Source organism: Stegostoma tigrinum, chromosome 48 (assembly GCF_030684315.1).
Source record: "Stegostoma tigrinum isolate sSteTig4 chromosome 48, sSteTig4.hap1, whole genome shotgun sequence".
NCBI classification, from domain to species: Eukaryota; Metazoa; Chordata; class Chondrichthyes; order Orectolobiformes; family Stegostomatidae; genus Stegostoma; species Stegostoma tigrinum.
The window spans coordinates 538679-557205 of record NC_081401.1 but is presented as its reverse complement, the minus strand read 5'-3'; the positions used below and the strand labels follow the sequence as shown (position 1 = coordinate 557205).

Sequence of the window (18527 nt, the reverse complement as noted above, 5' to 3'; positions counted from 1 at the left end):
ATCACTGCATGTCATTTCACTCAGTCTCTGCAGCCCATTTCACCTCAGTCACTGCATCCCATTACCATCAGTCACTACATCCCATTACCCTCAGTCACTGCATCCCAGTACGCTCAGTCACTGCATCCCAGTACGCTCAGTCACAGCATCCCAGTACGCTCAGTCACAGCATCCCATTTCCCTCAGAAACTGCATCCCATTTCCCTCAGACACTGCATCGCGTTACCCTCAGTCACTGCATCACATTACCCTCAGCCAGAGCATCCCATTTCCCACATTCACTGCATCTCCTTTCCCTCAGTCAATGCTTCACATTCCACTGAGTCACTGCATCTCATTCCACAGTGTCACAGCATCCCATTTCACTCAGTGACTGCAACCCATTACCCTCAGTCACTGCATCCCATTTCACTCAGTCACTGCATCCCATTAACTTCAGTCGCAGGATCCCATTTCAAACAGACACTGCATCCCATTTCCGTCAGTCACTGCATCCTATTTCCCTCAGTCACTGCATCCCATTTTCATCAGTCACTGCATCCCATTTCCATCAGTCTTGGCATCTCATTTCCCTCAGTCACTGCAGCCCATTTCCCTCAGTCACTGCATCGCATTTCACTCAGTCACTGCATCACATTTCACTCAGTCACTGCATCACATTTCACTCAGTCACTGCATCACATTTCACTCAGTCACTGCATCACATTTCACTCAATCACTGCATCCCATTTCCATCAGTCACTGTTTCCCCTATCTCTCAGACGCTGTATTCAATTTCCCACACTCACTGCATGCATTCCCCTCAGTCACTGCATCCCATTACCCTGAGTCACAGTATGCCATTTCCCACAGTCACTGCATCTTCTTTCCCTCAGTCACTGTTTCCCATTTCCCTCAATCACTGCATCCCATCTCCCTCAGTCACTGCATCACATTTAACTCAGTCACTGCATCCCATTTCCCTCAGTCACTGCATCCCATTGTCCTCAGTCACTGCATCCCATTACCCTCAGTCACTGCATCCCATTACCCTCAGTCACTGCATCCCATTACCCTCAGTCACTGCATCCCATTACCCCCAGTCACTGCATCTCATTTCCCTCAGTCACTGCATCCCATTGTCCTCAGTCACTGCATCCCATTACCCTCAGTCACTGCATCCCATTACCCTCAGTCACTGCATCCCATTACCCTCAGTCACTGCATCTCATTTCCCTCAGTCACTGCATCCCACTTCACTCAGTCGCTGCATCCCATTTCCCTCAGTCACTGCATCCCATTTCAAGCAGTCACTGCATCCCATTTCAAGCAGTCACTGCATCCCATTTCATTCAGCCTCTGCATCACATTTAACTCAGTCACTGCAACCCATTTCCCTCAGTCACTGCATCCCACTTCACTCAATCACTGCAGGCCATTTCACTCATTGACTGCATCCTATTTCACTCTGACGCTGCGTCCCGTTTCCCTCAGTCACTGCATCCCATTACCGTCCGTCACTCCATCCAATTACTGTCAGTCACTGCATCCCATTTTGATCAGTCACTGCATCCCATTACACTCAGTCACTGCATCCATTTGACACAGTCACTGTATCCCATTTCCCTCAGTCACTGCATCCCATTTCCACCAATTACTGCATCCCATTTCACTCAGCCACTGCAGCACATTTCACTCAGCCACTGCATACCATTTCACTCGGCCACCGCATCCTAGATCACACAGTCACTGCATTACAGTTCACACAGACACTGCAGCCCATTTCACACAGTCACTGCATCCCATTTCACCGAGTCACTGCATCCCATTTCACTCAGTCACTGCATCTCATTCCCCTCAGTCACTGCATCTCATTCCCCTCAGTCACTGCATCTCATTCCCCTCAGTCACTGCATCCCATTACCCGGAGTCACAGTATCCCATTTCCCACAGACACTGCATCTCCTTTCCCTCAGTCACTGCATCTCCTTTCCCTCAGTCACTGCATCTGCTTTCCCTCAGTCACGGCATCTCCTTTCCCTCAGTCACGGCATCCCATTTCACTCAGTCACTGCATCCCATTTCACTCAGTCACTGCATCCCATTAAACAGAGACAGTAAATCCCATTCAATTGAGACAGTGCATCCATTTCCCTCAGTCACTGCAGCCCATTTCACTCAGTCACTGCAACCCATTTCCACAGTCACTGCATCTCCGTTCCATCAGTCACAGCATCCCATTTCCATGAGTCACTGTATCGCATTCCCCTCAGTCACTGCATCGCATTCCCCTCAGTCACTGCATCGCATTCCCCTCAGTCACTGCATCGCATTCCCCTCAGTCACTGCATCGCATTCCCCTCAGTCACTGCATCGCATTCCCCTCAGTCACTGCATCGCATTCCCCTCAGTCACTGCATCGCATTCCCCTCAGTCACTGCATCGCATTCCCCTCAGTCACTGCATCGCATTTAGCTCAGTCACTGCATCCAATGTCCCTCAGTCACTGCATCCCATGTCCCTCAGTCACTGCATCCCATGTCCCTCAGTCACTGCATCCCATGTCCCTCAGTCACTGCATCCCATGTCCCTCAGTCACTGCATCCCATGTCCCTCAGTCACTGCATCCCATGTCCCTCAGTCACTGCATCCCATTTCCGTCAGTCACCGCATCCCATTTCCGTCAGTCACCGCATCCCAGTTCACTCAGTCTTGGCATCTCATTTCCCTCAGTCACTGCATCCCATTTCCCTCAGTCACTGCATCCCATTTCCCTCAGTCACTGCATCCCATTACCCTGAGTCACAGTCTGCCATTTCCCACAGTCACTGAATCCCATTTCCCTCATGCACTGCATCCCATTTCAATCAGTCACTGCATCCCATCTCCCTCAGTCACTGCACTCCAAGTCCCTAAGTCACTGCATCCCATGTCCCTAAGTCACTGCATCCCATTGTCCTCAGTCACTGCATCCCACTTCATTCATTCACTGCATCCCATTTCACTCAGTCACTTCAACACATTTCACTCACTGACTGCATCCCATTTCCGTCAGTCACTGCATCCCATTTCCCTCAGTCACTGCATCCCTTTTCAACAGTCACTGCATCGCATTTCACTCAGTCACTGCATCGCATTTCACTCAGTCACTGCATCGCATTTCACTCAGTCACTGCATCCCATTACCCTCAGTCACTGCATCCCATTACCCTCAGTCACTGCATCCCATTACCCTCAGTCACTGCATCCCATTACCCTCAGTCACTGCATCCCATTACCCTCAGTCACTGTATCCCATTACCCTCAGTCACTGTATCCCATTACCCTCAGTCACTGTATCCCATTACCTTCAGTCGCAGGATCCCATTTCCAACAGACACTGCATACCATTTCCTTCAGTCACTGCATCCCAGTTCACTCAGTCTCGGCATCCCATTTCCCTCAGTCACTGCATCCCATTACCCTGAGTCACAGTATGCCATTTCCCACAGTCACTGAATCCCATTTCCCTCATGCACTGCATCCCATTTCAATCAGTCACTGCATCCCATCTCCCTCAGTCACTGCACTCCAAGTCCCTAAGTCACTGCATCCCATGTCCCTAAGTCACTGCATCCCATTGTCCTCAGTCACTGCATCCCACTTCATTCATTCACTGCATCCCATTTCACTCAGTCACTTCAACACATTTCACTCACTGACTGCATCCCATTTCCGTCAGTCACTGCATCCCATGTCCCTCAGTCACTGCATCCCATGTCCCTCAGTCACTGCATCCCATTTCCCTCAGTCACTGCATCCCATTACCCTCAGTCACTGCATCCCACTTCACTCAGTCACTGCATCCCACTTCACTCAGTCACTGCATCCCATTTCAAGCAGTCACTGCATCCCATTTCAAGCAGTCACTGCATCCCATTTCATTCAGCCTCTGCATCACATTTAACTCAGTCACTGCAACCCATTTCCCTCAGTCACTGCATCCCACTTCACTCAATCACTGCAGGCCATTTCACTCATTGACTGCATCCTATTTCACTCTGACGCTGCGTCCCGTTTCCCTCAGTCACTGCATCCCATTACCGTCCGTCACTCCATCCAATTACTGTCAGTCACTGCATCCCATTTTGATCAGTCACTGCATCCCATTACACTCAGTCACTGCATCCATTTGACACAGTCACTGTATCCCATTTCCCTCAGTCACTGCATCCCATTTCCACCAATTACTGCATCCCATTTCACTCAGCCACTGCAGCACATTTCACTCAGCCACTGCATACCATTTCACTCGGCCACCGCATCCTAGATCACACAGTCACTGCATTACAGTTCACACAGACACTGCAGCCCATTTCACACAGTCACTGCATCCCATTTCACCGAGTCACTGCATCCCATTTCACTCAGTCACTGCATCTCATTCCCCTCAGTCACTGCATCCCATTACCCGGAGTCACAGTATCCCATTTCCCACAGACACTGCATCTCCTTTCCCTCAGTCACTGCATCTGCTTTCCCTCAGTCACGGCATCTCCTTTCCCTCAGTCACTGCATCTCCTTTCCCTCAGTCACTGCATCTGCTTTCCCTCAGTCACGGCATCTCCTTTCCCTCAGTCACGGCATCCCATTTCACTCAGTCACTGCATCCCATTTCACTCAGTCACTGCATCCCATTAAACAGAGACAGTAAATCCCATTCAATTGAGACAGTGCATCCATTTCCCTCAGTCACTGCAGCCCATTTCACTCAGTCACTGCAACCCATTTCCACAGTCACTGCATCTCCGTTCCATCAGTCACAGCATCCCATTTCCATGAGTCACTGTATCGCATTCCCCTCAGTCACTGCATCGCATTCCCCTCAGTCACTGCATCGCATTCCCCTCAGTCACTGCATCGCATTCCCCTCAGTCACTGCATCGCATTCCCCTCAGTCACTGCATCGCATTCCCCTCAGTCACTGCATCGCATTCCCCTCAGTCATGCATCCCATTTAGCTCAGTCACTGCATCCAATGTCCCTCAGTCACTGCATCCCATGTCCCTCAGTCACTGCATCCCATGTCCCTCAGTCACTGCATCCCATGTCCCTCAGTCACTGCATCCCATGTCCCTCAGTCACTGCATCCCATGTCCCTCAGTCACTGCATCCCATGTCCCTCAGTCACTGCATCCCATGTCCCTCAGTCACTGCATCCCATTTCCGTCAGTCACCGCATCCCATTTCCGTCAGTCACCGCATCCCAGTTCACTCAGTCTTGGCATCTCATTTCCCTCAGTCACTGCATCCCATTTCCCTCAGTCACTGCATCCCATTTCCCTCAGTCACTGCATCCCATTACCCTGAGTCACAGTCTGCCATTTCCCACAGTCACTGAATCCCATTTCCCTCATGCACTGCATCCCATTTCAATCAGTCACTGCATCCCATCTCCCTCAGTCACTGCACTCCAAGTCCCTAAGTCACTGCATCCCATGTCCCTAAGTCACTGCATCCCATTGTCCTCAGTCACTGCATCCCACTTCATTCATTCACTGCATCCCATTTCACTCAGTCACTTCAACACATTTCACTCACTGACTGCATCCCATTTCCGTCAGTCACTGCATCCCATTTCCCTCAGTCACTGCATCCCTTTTCAACAGTCACTGCATCGCATTTCACTCAGTCACTGCATCGCATTTCACTCAGTCACTGCATCCCATTACCCTCAGTCACTGCATCCCATTACCCTCAGTCACTGCATCCCATTACCCTCAGTCACTGCATCCCATTACCCTCAGTCACTGCATCCCATTACCCTCAGTCACTGCATCCCATTACCCTCAGTCACTGCATCCCATTACCCTCAGTCACTGTATCCCATTACCCTCAGTCACTGTATCCCATTACCCTCAGTCACTGTATCCCATTACCTTCAGTCGCAGGATCCCATTTCCAACAGACACTGCATACCATTTCCTTCAGTCACTGCATCCCAGTTCACTCAGTCTCGGCATCCCATTTCCCTCAGTCACTGCATCCCATTACCCTGAGTCACAGTATGCCATTTCCCACAGTCACTGAATCCCATTTCCCTCATGCACTGCATCCCATTTCAATCAGTCACTGCATCCCATCTCCCTCAGTCACTGCACTCCAAGTCCCTAAGTCACTGCATCCCATGTCCCTAAGTCACTGCATCCCATTGTCCTCAGTCACTGCATCCCACTTCATTCATTCACTGCATCCCATTTCACTCAGTCACTTCAACACATTTCACTCACTGACTGCATCCCATTTCCGTCAGTCACTGCATCCCATGTCCCTCAGTCACTGCATCCCATGTCCCTCAGTCACTGCATCCCATTACCCTCAGTCACTGCATCCCATTACCCTCAGTCACTGCATCCCATTACCCTCAGTCACTGCATCCCATTACCCTCAGTCACTGCATCCCATTACCCTCAGTCACTGCATCCCATTACCCTCAGTCACTGTATCCCATTACCCTCAGTCACTGTATCCCATTACCTTCAGTCGCAGGATCCCATTTCCAACAGACACTGCATACCATTTCCTTCAGTCACTGCATCCCAGTTCACTCAGTCTCGGCATCTCATTTCCCACAGTCACTGCATCCCATTTCCCTCAGTCACTGCATCCCATGTCCCTCAGTCACTGCATCCGACGTCCCTCATTCACTGCATCCCACGTCCCTCAGTCACTGCATCCCATTTCCCTCAGTCACTGCATCCCATGTCCCTCAGTCACTGCATCCCATGTCCCTCAGTCACTGCATCCCATGTCCCTCAGTCACTGCATCCCATGTCCCACAGTCACTGCATGTCATTTCACTCAGTCACTGCATCCCATTTCACTCAGTCAGTGCGTCCCTTTTCGGTCAGGCACTGTCTCCCATTTCCCTCAGTCACTGCACCCCAAGCCCGCTCGGGCACTGATTCCCTATTAACTCAGTTACTCCTTCCCAGTACCTCTGTCACTGCATCCCATGTCCCTCAGTCACTGCATCCCATGTCCCTCAGTCACTGCATCTCATTTCACTCAGTCACTGCATCCCATTCCACTCAGCCACTGCATCACAGTTCACTCAGTGACTGAATCATAGTTCACTCAGTCACTGCATCCCATTGTCCTCAGTCACTGCATCCCATTTCCATCAGTCAGTGCATCCCATTTCCCACAGTCACTGCATCTCCGTTCCTCAATCACTGCATGTCATTTCACTCAGTCTCTGCAGCCCATTTCACCTCAGTCACTGCATCCCATTACCATCAGTCACTACATCCCATTACCCTCAGTCTCTGCATCCCAGTACGCTCAGTCACTGCATCCCAGTACGCTCAGTCACTGCATCCCAGTACGCTCAGTCACTGCATCCCAGTACGCTCAGTCACTGCATCCCAGTACGCTCAGTCACTGCATCCCAGTACGCTCAGTCACTGCATCCCAGTACGCTCAGTCACTGCATCGCGTTACCCTCAGTCACTGCATCGCGTTACCCTCAGTCACTGCATCACATTACCCTCAGCCAGAGCATCCCATTTCCCACATTCACTGCATCTCCTTTCCCTCAGTCAATGCTTCACATTCCACTGAGTCACTGCATCCCATTCCACAGTGTCACAGCATCCCATTTCACTCAGTGAGTGCAACCCATTACCCTCAGTCACTGCATCCTATTTCTCTCAGTCACTGCATCTCATTTCACTCAGTCACTGCATCCCATTAACTTCAGTCGCAGGATCCCATTTCAAACAGACACTGCATCCCATTTCCGTCAGTCACTGCATCCTATTTCCCTCAGTCACTGCATCCCATTTTCATCAGTCACTGCATCCCATTTCCATCAGTCTTGGCATCTCATTTCCCTCAGTCACTGAATCCCATTTCCCTCATTCACTGCATCCCATTTCAATCAGTCACTGCATCCCATCTCCCTCAGTCACTGCATCCCATGTCCCTCAGTCACTGCATCCCACTTCATTCAGTCGCTGCATCCCACTTCATTCAGTCGCTGCATCCCATTTCACTCAGTCACTGCATCCCATTTCACTCAGTCACTGCATCCCATTTCACTCAGTCACTTCAACACATTTCACTCAGTCACTTCAACACATTTCACTCAGTCACTTCAACACATTTCACTCACTGACTGCATCCCATTTCCCTCAGTCACTGCATCCCATTTCCCTCAGTCACTGCATCCCATTTCCCTCAGTCACTGCATCCCTTTTCAACAGTCACTGCATCGCATTTCACTCAGTCACTGCATCGCATTTCACTCAGTCACTGCATCGCATTTCACTCAGTCACTGCATCGCATTTCACTCAGTCACTGCATCGCATTTCACTCAGTCACTGCATCGCATTTCACTCAGTCACTGCATCGCATTTCACTCAATCACTGCATCCCATTACCCTCAGTCACTGCATCCCATTACCCTCTGTCACTGCATCCCATTACCTTCAGTCGCAGGATCCCTTTTCCAACAGACACTGCATACCATTTCCTTCAGTCACTGCATCCCAGTTCACTCAGTCTCGGCATCTCATTTCCCTCAGTCACTGCATCCCATTTCCCTCAGTCACTGCATCCCATTTCCCTCAGTCACTGCATCCCATGTCCCTCAGTCACTGCATCCCATGTCCCTCAGTCACTGCATCCCATGTCCCTCATTCACTGCATCCCACGTCCCTCAGTCAGTGCATCCCACGTCCCTCAGTCACTGCATCCCATGTCCCACAGTCACTGCATGTCATTTCACTCAATCACTGCATCCCATTTCACTCAGTCAGTGCGTCCCTTTTCGGTCAGGCACTGTCTCCCATTTCCCTCAGTCACTGCACCCCAAGCCCGCTCGGGCACTGATTCCCTATTAACTCAGTTACTCCTTCCCAGTACCTCTGTCACTGCATCCCATGTCCCTCAGTCACTGCATCCCATGTCCCTCAGTCAGTGCATCCCACGTCCCTCAGTCAGTGCATCTCATTTCACTCAGTCACTGCATCTCATTTCACTCAGTCACTGCATTCCATTCCACTCAGCCACTGCATCACAGTTCACTCAGTGACTGAATCACAGTTCACTCAGTGACTGAATCACAGTTCACTCAGTCACTGCATCCCATTTCCATCAGTCAGTGCATCCCATTTCCCACAGTCACTGCATCTCCGTTCCTCAATCACTGCATGTCATTTCACTCAGTCTCTGCAGCCCATTTCACCTCAGTCACTGCATCCCATTACCATCAGTCACTACATCCCATTACCCTCAGTCACTGCATCCCAGTACGCTCAGTCTCTGCATCCCAGTACGCTCAGTCACAGCATCCCATTTCCCTCAGAAACTGCATCCCATTTCCCTCAGACACTGCATTGCGTTACCCTCAGTCACTGCATCACATTACCCTCAGCCAGAGCATCCCATTTCCCACATTCACTGCATCTCCTTTCCCTCAGTCAATGCTTCACATTCCACTGAGTCACTGCATCTCATTCCACAGTGTCACAGCATCCCATTTCACTCAGTGACTGCAACCCATTACCCTCAGTCACTGCATCCCATTTCACTCAGTCACTGCATCCCATTAACTTCAGTCGCAGGATCCCATTTCAAACAGACACTGCATCCCATTTCCCTCAGTCACTGCATCCCATTTCCCTCAGTCACTGCAGCCCATTTCCCTCAGTCACTGCAGCCCATTTCCCTCAGTCACTGCAGCCCATTTCCCTCAGTCACTGCAGCCCATTTCCCTCAGTCACTGCAGCCCATTTCCCTCAGTCACTGCATCGCATTTCACTCAGTCACTGCATCACATTTCACTCAATCACTGCATCCCATGTCCCACATTCACTGCATCCCATTTCCATCAGTCACTGTTTCCCCTATCTCTCAGACGCTGTATTCAATTTCCCACACTCACTGCATGCATTCCCCTCAGTCACTGCATCCCATTACCCTGAGTCACAGTATGCCATTAGTCACAGTATGCCATTTCCCACAGTCACTGCATCTTCTTTCCCTCAGTCACTGTTTCCCATTTCCCTCAATCACTGCATCCCATCTCCCTCAGTCACTGCATCCCATGTCCCTCAGTCACTGCATCCCATTTCCCTCAGTCACTGCATCCCATTTCCCTCAGTCACTGCATCCCATTTCCCTCAGTCACTGCATCCCATTTCACTCAGTCACTGCATCCCATTTCACTCAGTCACTGCATCCCATTTCACTCAGTCACTGCATCACATTTAACTCAGTCACTGCATCCCATTTCCCTCAGTCACTGCATCCCATTACCCTCAGTCACTGCATCCCACTTCACTCAGTCACTGCATCCCACTTCACTCAGTCACTGCATCCCATTTCAAGCAGTCACTGCATCCCATTTCAAGCAGTCACTGCATCCCATTTCATTCAGCCTCTGCATCACATTTAACTCAGTCACTGCAACCCATTTCCCTCAGTCACTGCATCCCACTTCACTCAATCACTGCAGGCCATTTCACTCATTGACTGCATCCTATTTCACTCTGACGCTGCGTCCCGTTTCCCTCAGTCACTGCATCCCATTACCGTCCGTCACTCCATCCAATTACTGTCAGTCACTGCATCCCATTTTGATCAGTCACTGCATCCCATTACACTCAGTCACTGCATCCATTTGACACAGTCACTGTATCCCATTTCCCTCAGTCACTGCATCCCATTTCCACCAATTACTGCATCCCATTTCACTCAGCCACTGCATCACATTTCACTCAGCCACTGCATCCCATTTCACTCCGCCACCGCATCCTAGATCACACAGTCACTGCATTACAGTTCACACAGACACTGCAGCCCATTTCACACAGTCACTGCATCCCATTTCACCGAGTCACTGCATCCCATTTCACTCAGTCACTGCATCTCATTCCCCTCAGTCACTGCATCTCATTCCCCTCAGTCACTGCATCCCATTACCCGGAGTCACAGTATCCCATTACCCGGAGTCACAGTATCCCATTTCCCACAGACACTGCATCTCCTTTCCCTCAGTCACTGCATCCCATTTCCATGAGTCACTGTATTGCATTCCCCTCAGTCAGTGCATCGCATTCCCCTCAGTCAGTGCATCGCATTTCCATCAGTCATGCATCCCATTTAGCTCAGTCACTGCATCCCATTTCACTCAGTCACTGCATCCAATGTCACTCAGTCACTGCATCCCAGGTCACTCAGTCACTGCATCCCAGGTCACTCAGTCACTGCATCCCAGGTCACTCAGTCACTGCGTCCCATTTCAGACAGTCACTGCATATCCTTTCCTCAGTCACTGCATCCCATTTCACGAAGTCACTGCTGCCCATTTCACTCAGTCACTGTGGCCCATTTAACAGTCACTGCATCCCATTTCCACAGTCACTGCATCCCATTCCCCTCAGACACAGCATGCTATTTCCCACAGTCACCTCATCTCCTTTCCTCTGTTACTGCATCCCATTTCACTCAGTAAGGGCAGCGCATTTCACTCATTCACTGCATCCCATTGCACTCAGTCAATGGATCCCATTTCCATCAGACACTGCATCCCATTTCCCTCAGTCACAGCACCCCTTTTTCCACAGTCAGTTCATCTCCTTTCCTCAGTCACTGCATCCCATTTCACTCAGTCACCGCAACCCATTTCGCACAGTCACTGCAGCCCACTTCACGCAGTCACTGAATCACATTTGTTGTTCTCACTTAAATGCAATGGTCATGAATCTCCTCCAATGGCTGGTCATGTATTTCCAATGCAAAATTTTACCAAGTTTTGATTTTCAATTTTGATTACATGTGTCTCCTCTATTCTATAAGATGCTGCAATAAACTCAAATTTGACGAATCATAATTCAACCACCATTACCTACAGAGTTAATTTCATCAAACAGATCCAATTAGAATTGTCACATTCCCAAATCCTGATTCAAGTTTTTCTAACTATGGGCCACGTGGTTAAGAAAAAAGACACTTAGAATCAGAGAGATGTACAGTCGGGAAACAGATCCTTTGGCACAATTTGTCTATGTTGACCAGATATCCTAAATTAATTTAGTCCCATTTGCCAGCATTTGGCCCATATTCCTCTCAACCCATCCTATTCATATACCCATCCACATGCCTTTTAAACGTACAAGCCTCCACCACTTCCTCTGGCAGCTCACTCCATACATGCACCACTATGAAAAAAATCCGGTCCATTTTAAATCTTCCCTCTCTCATTTTTAACCTATTCCCTCCAGTTTCGGCTTCCAGCAATCCGGGGAAAAGATCTTGGCTGTTCGGTCTATCCACGTCCCTCGTAATTGTATAAACTTCTATATGGTCAGCCCTGAACTCCAAAGTTCCAAGAAATAGCTGCCTGGTCAAGCCCACGGTATACCTCCAACCTCCGATGCTGGTAACATCCTTGTAGAGCTTCTCTGAACCCTTTCATGTTTACAACATAGAACAATACAGCGCAGAACAGGCCCTTCGGCCCTCAATGTTGCGCCGACATCCTTCCTCTCGCAAGGAGACCAAAATCGATTGCAGTATTCCAAAAGCAGCCGAACCAACGTCCTACGTGGCTGCTAAGTGATCTCCCAACTCCTATACTCAATGCACTGACCGATAAAGGCGAGCACACCAAATGTCTCCTTCATATCCTTTCTACCGGTGGCTGTACTTTGATGGAAATACGAAACTGCACTCCAGTGTCTCTTTATTAAGCAACACTCCCCACAACCTTCAGTGTAAACGTGCTGCCCTGATTTGCCTTTCCAAAATGTAGCACCTCACATTTGTCAAACCTCAACACCATCTGCCATTCCTCAGTTTATTGGCCCTTGTCAATGTCCCATTGTATTCTGAGGTGACCTTCTTGGCTGGCTCCTACACCTTCAATCATTGGGAAACTTACTAACCACACCTTCTGTTTTCATATCCAAATCATTGCATCACTTCAACTCCCCCTCCCACTCCCTGAATGACATGTCCATCCTGGGCCTCTTCCAGTGTCACAACCAAACCACCCAGAAACTGGAGGAGCAGCACCTCATATTCCGCCTCGGGAGCTTAAAAACTCAATAGCCTCAATGTGGACTTGGCCACCCTCAAAATCTCCCCACCCGCCAGCCTCATCCTAGTTCCTAGACTAGTTCCTCCCCTCATCCCCGCCTCAATGACCTGTCCGCCTTCTCTCCCACCTATCCACTCCTCCCACCTCACTGACCAAAACCCACCACTGCTTGGAATTATTCTTCTTTTCACACTTCTTCAGCTCGATGTTATTTTGAAAATCTATTTTCCAATTGTTGGAAAAAGTGAGATAAAGAGAAGTAAAAGAAGTTACATTCTTACCAGTCGGGAAATCTCTGAATATTCTTCTGTTGAAAGGCCGCCAAGGAACGATACAATTCTTGTGTCAAAAACGCTGTGAGGGAGACATCTTTTTCGGTTCCACTAACTCCACCCTAAGGAAGACAAACCCACGTAACATATCTAGTGACTTAAAACATACTCTATTGTTGCCCAAGGTGGAGAGCTGGATGAACACAGCAGGTCAAGCAGCATCAGAGAAGCAAGAAAGCTGATGTTTCGGAACAAGACCCTACTTCAGAAAATTGGCGCTGGAGAATCTGAGATAACAAGGTGTAGAGCCGGATGATACTGCTTGGCCTGCTGTGTTCATCCAGCTTTACACCTTCTTATCTCAGATTCTCCAGCATCTGCAGTTCCTACTACCTCTATTGTTGCCCTTTCACTTTACTGAACTAATATGAGCCAGTAGTTTTGTTTAGGCTCGTGTAATCTTACGCTTATTGGCCTGTACAAAATCCTGAATTAACTTTGATCGACTGACGGGAGGAGAGATGAATTTTATAGAAATTTTTGTTTTCTACCAATTTGCAGAGGGCATCGTGGGCGAGTGAAGGACAGTGTTATGATCCTCCAGGTCTGCGGACTGCATCGTTACCAACTTGCCCATTTGCATATACATACAGTATTCATTATGTACCAATGAAACATAATAAACCAATACTGCGTACTAAAAACAACGCTCACATATCAATGGAAATTTAAATATTTATCATAGAGTTTGAAGGATTGAATTCAATGATACAAAGCAAAAACCAGTGAAGATGAGTGCAGTTGGTCAGCACTTTTGCCACTAAGTGGAGGTTGGCAGTTTGAGGCCACCCAGGAACAAGCAAGCTCTGTCTAACTCCAAGGGCAGCACGGTGGCTCAGTGGTTAGCACTGCTGACTCACAGCGCCAGGGACCCAGGTTCGATCCCACCGTTGGGCGATTTTCTGTGCGGAGTTTGTACATTCTGCCCATGCCTGCATGGGTTCCTGCTGGGTGCTCTGGTTTCCTCCCACAGTCCAAAGATGTGCAGGCTCGGTGTATGGGCCATGCCAAACTTGCCCATTGTGTTTAGGGATGTGTAGATTAGGTGTGTTAGTCATGGGAAATGTAGGGTTACTGAGGAAAGGGTCGGGGGATGAGTCAGGGTGAGATGCTCTTTGGAGGGTGGCCGTGGACTTCTTGGGTCAAAAGGGGCTTGTTTCCACACCGTAGGGATTCTATGATATGGAAGCATCTTTTGAAGTGGACATTCATGGGTATGCTATAACAGAGACCTTGAAATACTGCACAACAAATATTTGGAACTAGACTGTCAATTCAGACATAGCATCAAAAAAGGTCATGGAAGTTGTCACCGATATAAAGCAGGATTGATGAAAATCCAGCAGGAAATGGTGTCAAAAGGCACAGTATCTTTTATTCATCTCCAGTTATTTTGTCCAAGGCACTGGATGCTGGCAGGATTGAAACATTTAAGAAATGCTTCACAAAACACAAATAAGGACCTGCACATCTTTGAACAATGGGAGGAAACTGCAGCACCTGGCAGAAGCGGGGAGGACGTGTCAATTCCACACAGATAGTTACCCAAGACTGGAATCTCAATTGGCTCCCCAGTGCATGCGCAGCTCTAACCACTGAGCAACTACCTTGCCCAGAAGGGGTTTTATAAGCGCATACATTATTTCCATTAAGACAGATCCAATCCTCTATGTCCAATCAAAATAACATATTGTAGATATCATGACAACAATCATAAATGATTTTGAATAAGTAAATCAAAAAAATTGAAATAGTTTCCAAGCCTAAATACTAGATATGGTGCAGTTAAGATGAATAGCGCAACAACAAAAAGGCCATATTTTATGTGACCATCGGTAACACTTGAAAACTTGCAACAATTCGTCGCCAGTAGTGCTCTGAAGTGGCTTGATGGTGCACTCCTTCAGACACTGGAATGAAACTCCAAAGATCACAAATTCTCCTTCAATACCGTGTTGTAACAGTGACTGCATCAACCTGAGTTTATGGGCCTGACTGGAAACCCACACAACATGCATAAACAAAAAAATAATCTAAGGTGACAGGAGAAAAAAATGTATGTATGTATGCAACGTCTTTGAAAAGCAATTATTTGTAGCGGCTGCAAGCCCATAAGGAATCTCGTTTCGCAGATTATATTCATTTGCACTGCAGGTCATGCCAGTCAGAATCAGTTTTCGTTTCATGACAGATAACTAAAATGTCCATTACAATGAACTTTGGTTGACCAGAAGATTTTAAGTAAGGACTATGTCTTGTGTGAGCTGACGGCATTAGGGGATGGAGAAGGTACATGCACTGCTGGCATCTTGACACCATTGAATGAGCAAGCGTGGACGCAAAGGTTGTAACAGGTAACAATTGTACAGGCAATATCTTTTGAGCTCCTTCCGAGCGGGCCTGTAATACTCTAAAGCTGTGCCAGACCCTCACTTCCTCCACCTTACGTACGCTGCCTTTTCTTTTTGACAAGAAGCACCTCTGTACCCGTCATCCAAGGCTCCTTAATCTTACCCCTTCTTATCTGTCTCAGAGGAACAAATTTATACATCACTCGCAACAACTGCTCCTTGAACAGCCTCCACATGTCTGCTGCGCCCTTTCTGTGGAACAATTGCTCCCAATCTGTACTTCCCAACTCCTGTCTGATAGCATCATAGTTCCCTTGACCCCAGTGAAATATCTTCCCCTGGTAACTGCTCCTTTCACTTTCCATGGCTATGGTAAATGTGAGGCTCTTGCGGTCACTGTCGCCAAAGTGTTCTCCCACCACGAGATCTGACACCTGTCCTGGCTCATCGCCGAGCACCAAATCCAAAATGGCCTCCCCCCTCGGCCGGTCCACATACTGAGTCAGGAAACCCTCCTGAACACACCTGACAAAAACGGCTCCATCCAAACCATCTGCACTCAGGAGGTTTCAATCTATATTGGGAAAGTTGAAGTCACCCATAACAACAACCCTGATACGTATGCACTTTTCAACTATCTGCCGGCCAATGAGTTCTTCGATCTCCCAACCGCTATTTGGGGTCTGTAGCAAACCCCAAGTGAGGTGACTGCTGCCTTGCTGTTCCGAACTTCCACCCACACTGGCTCAGTCGACAAACCTTCCTTGGCAACCTCAGCCCATACCACCACAGTAGACATGTCCTCAAAGGTTCTTTCAGCCGCCGTTATACTGTCCTTGACCAACAAAGCCACACCTCCCCCTCTTTTACCACCTTCCCAGACCTTAATGAAAGATCTAAACACGAGAACCTGCAACATACATTCCTGACCCTCCTCTATCCATGCCTCCGAAATGGCCACAACATCGAAGTCCCAGGTACCTATCCAAGCTGCAAGCTCACCTACATTATTCCGGATACTCCCGGCATTAAAGTCGTCACACTTCACTCCAGCTTGCTGTCTCCCAGCACACTCCTGTGACAGTGAGGTCCTGACCATGTCCTCCCTACGCTCATCCTCCTGTGTACTGGGACTACACCTCAGTTTCCCATCCCCCTTCTGAGCGAGTTTAAATCCAACCGAATGGCACTAGCCAATTTCCCACCCAGGATATTCGTGCCCCTCTCATTCAAGTGGAGACCGTCCTGTTTGTACAGGTCCCACCTTCCCCAGAATGAGCCCCAATTGTCCATGTACCTGAAGCCCTCCCACGGGCACCATCCCTGCAGCCACGTCTTCAGCTGAAATCTCTCCCTGTTCTTTGCCTCGCTATCACGTGGTACGGGTGACAAACCAGAGATGACCACTCTGCTTGTTCTAGCTCTCGGCTTCCACCCTAGCTCCCTCAAATCCTGCCTGACATCCCTATCCCTCTTTCTACCTATGCCGTTGGTGCCTATGTGGATCACGGCTTGGGGCTGGTCACCCTCTCCCCTCAGGACCCTAAACACACGATCCGAGACATCACAGACCCTGGCACCTGGTAGGCAACACACCAATCGTGAGTCTCTTTCGTTCCCGGCAAATCTTCTATCAGTCCCTCTAACTATTGAGTCCCCAATGACTATCACTCTCTTCCTATCCCCGCTTCCCTTCTGTGCAAGAGAGACAGACTCTGTGCCAGAGACCTGCACCCTACTGCATACCCCTGCTAAGTCATCCCCCGGAACAGTATCCAAAATGGGATAGTTGTTTTTCAGGGGAGCGACCGCAGGGGATTTCAGGGGAACGACCACAGGGGAAGGTTCGTCAAGCTACACCGGGTAAACGTGCATTTTTGGCTGAAGAAACATGTGTTTCAATGTGAGCTAATGGAAGAAGCCATGGAGTCAAAGCTAAACATTTCGACAATAAGACAACCATTCTTAAAAGCAGCATACAGCGTGAAAAAGAAATGAGCTGCTTTAATATCCACTTAAAATTTATGTGGAATATCAGATCGAATTTTATTATTGACTCCATTGTGCAATCATGTCGAGCTAAAAATGTTAACTGCATTAATTAATACTAACCAGAAACGGACTTTGTAGTAAATGGTTTGACGGTTTTCTGTATCTGGAACATCCCTTTTCCTTCTCCAACGAAGATCGTACCAACCTATGGTACCAAACTGTGAGTCAAACGGATGGGACACGTAATCTTTAAATTTCTCATCAAAACAGTCTAATCGTATGGTTCTGTGCAATAAAAGAGAAAGAATAAACATGTTTCCAACAATTTTGCTGATGTTTACGAACAGAATGCTCAAATTCAAAAAGTTTGGGCTGGCATGTCTGCTTCCTCCAGCCTGTTTAAACTGTTCCATTCAATGTGAAATTTGTGATAAGTTTTAGCACACAGGTCTATGTGATCTGCGCCACCACCTTCTATTAGTCATACATGCTTTCCCCCTCTTCCTGTAATACATTCCTTGAAGTGTTCAATGAGATTTTGATTTTAAATCTTATCGTCATATTCTTTTGATTCTCAAGCATCAATGAATCTGATGTTGCCGCCATTCCATGCAGTGCACAGCACGTCAAACTGGAGTCTTACTCTTGCCATGAGCACTGAGGTAGTATGGGGTCACAACTGTCTCATACTTCAGAATGAAATTCTACATATAGGGCTATGAAGAGTCATGCAGTTAATTTTATTTGACATGCTATTTCTTTTCTTCACAAATATGCTGGATTTA

General features: G+C 48.4%; 1 protein-coding gene across 5 annotated transcripts in view; it reads right to left on the bottom strand.

The window, feature by feature from the left end:
* Positions 1 to 18027, bottom strand: part of LOC132207467 (utrophin-like) — a 165861-nt gene extending 147834 nt beyond the window's left edge. For 3 of the 5 annotated variants that reach the window (XR_009443485.1, XR_009443486.1, XR_009443487.1), the window contains exons 1-2: positions 17863 to 18021; positions 13349 to 13461 (exon numbers count right to left, since the gene is read on the bottom strand). The gene's annotated coding sequence lies outside the window, so the exon portion shown is untranslated. Of the gene's footprint in view, positions 1 to 13348; positions 13462 to 17862 lie in introns of all 5 variants that reach the window. The other 2 variants (XM_059643105.1, XM_059643104.1) reach the window with 1 other exon arrangement.
* Between the last annotated feature and the right edge of the window lie 500 nt (positions 18028 to 18527).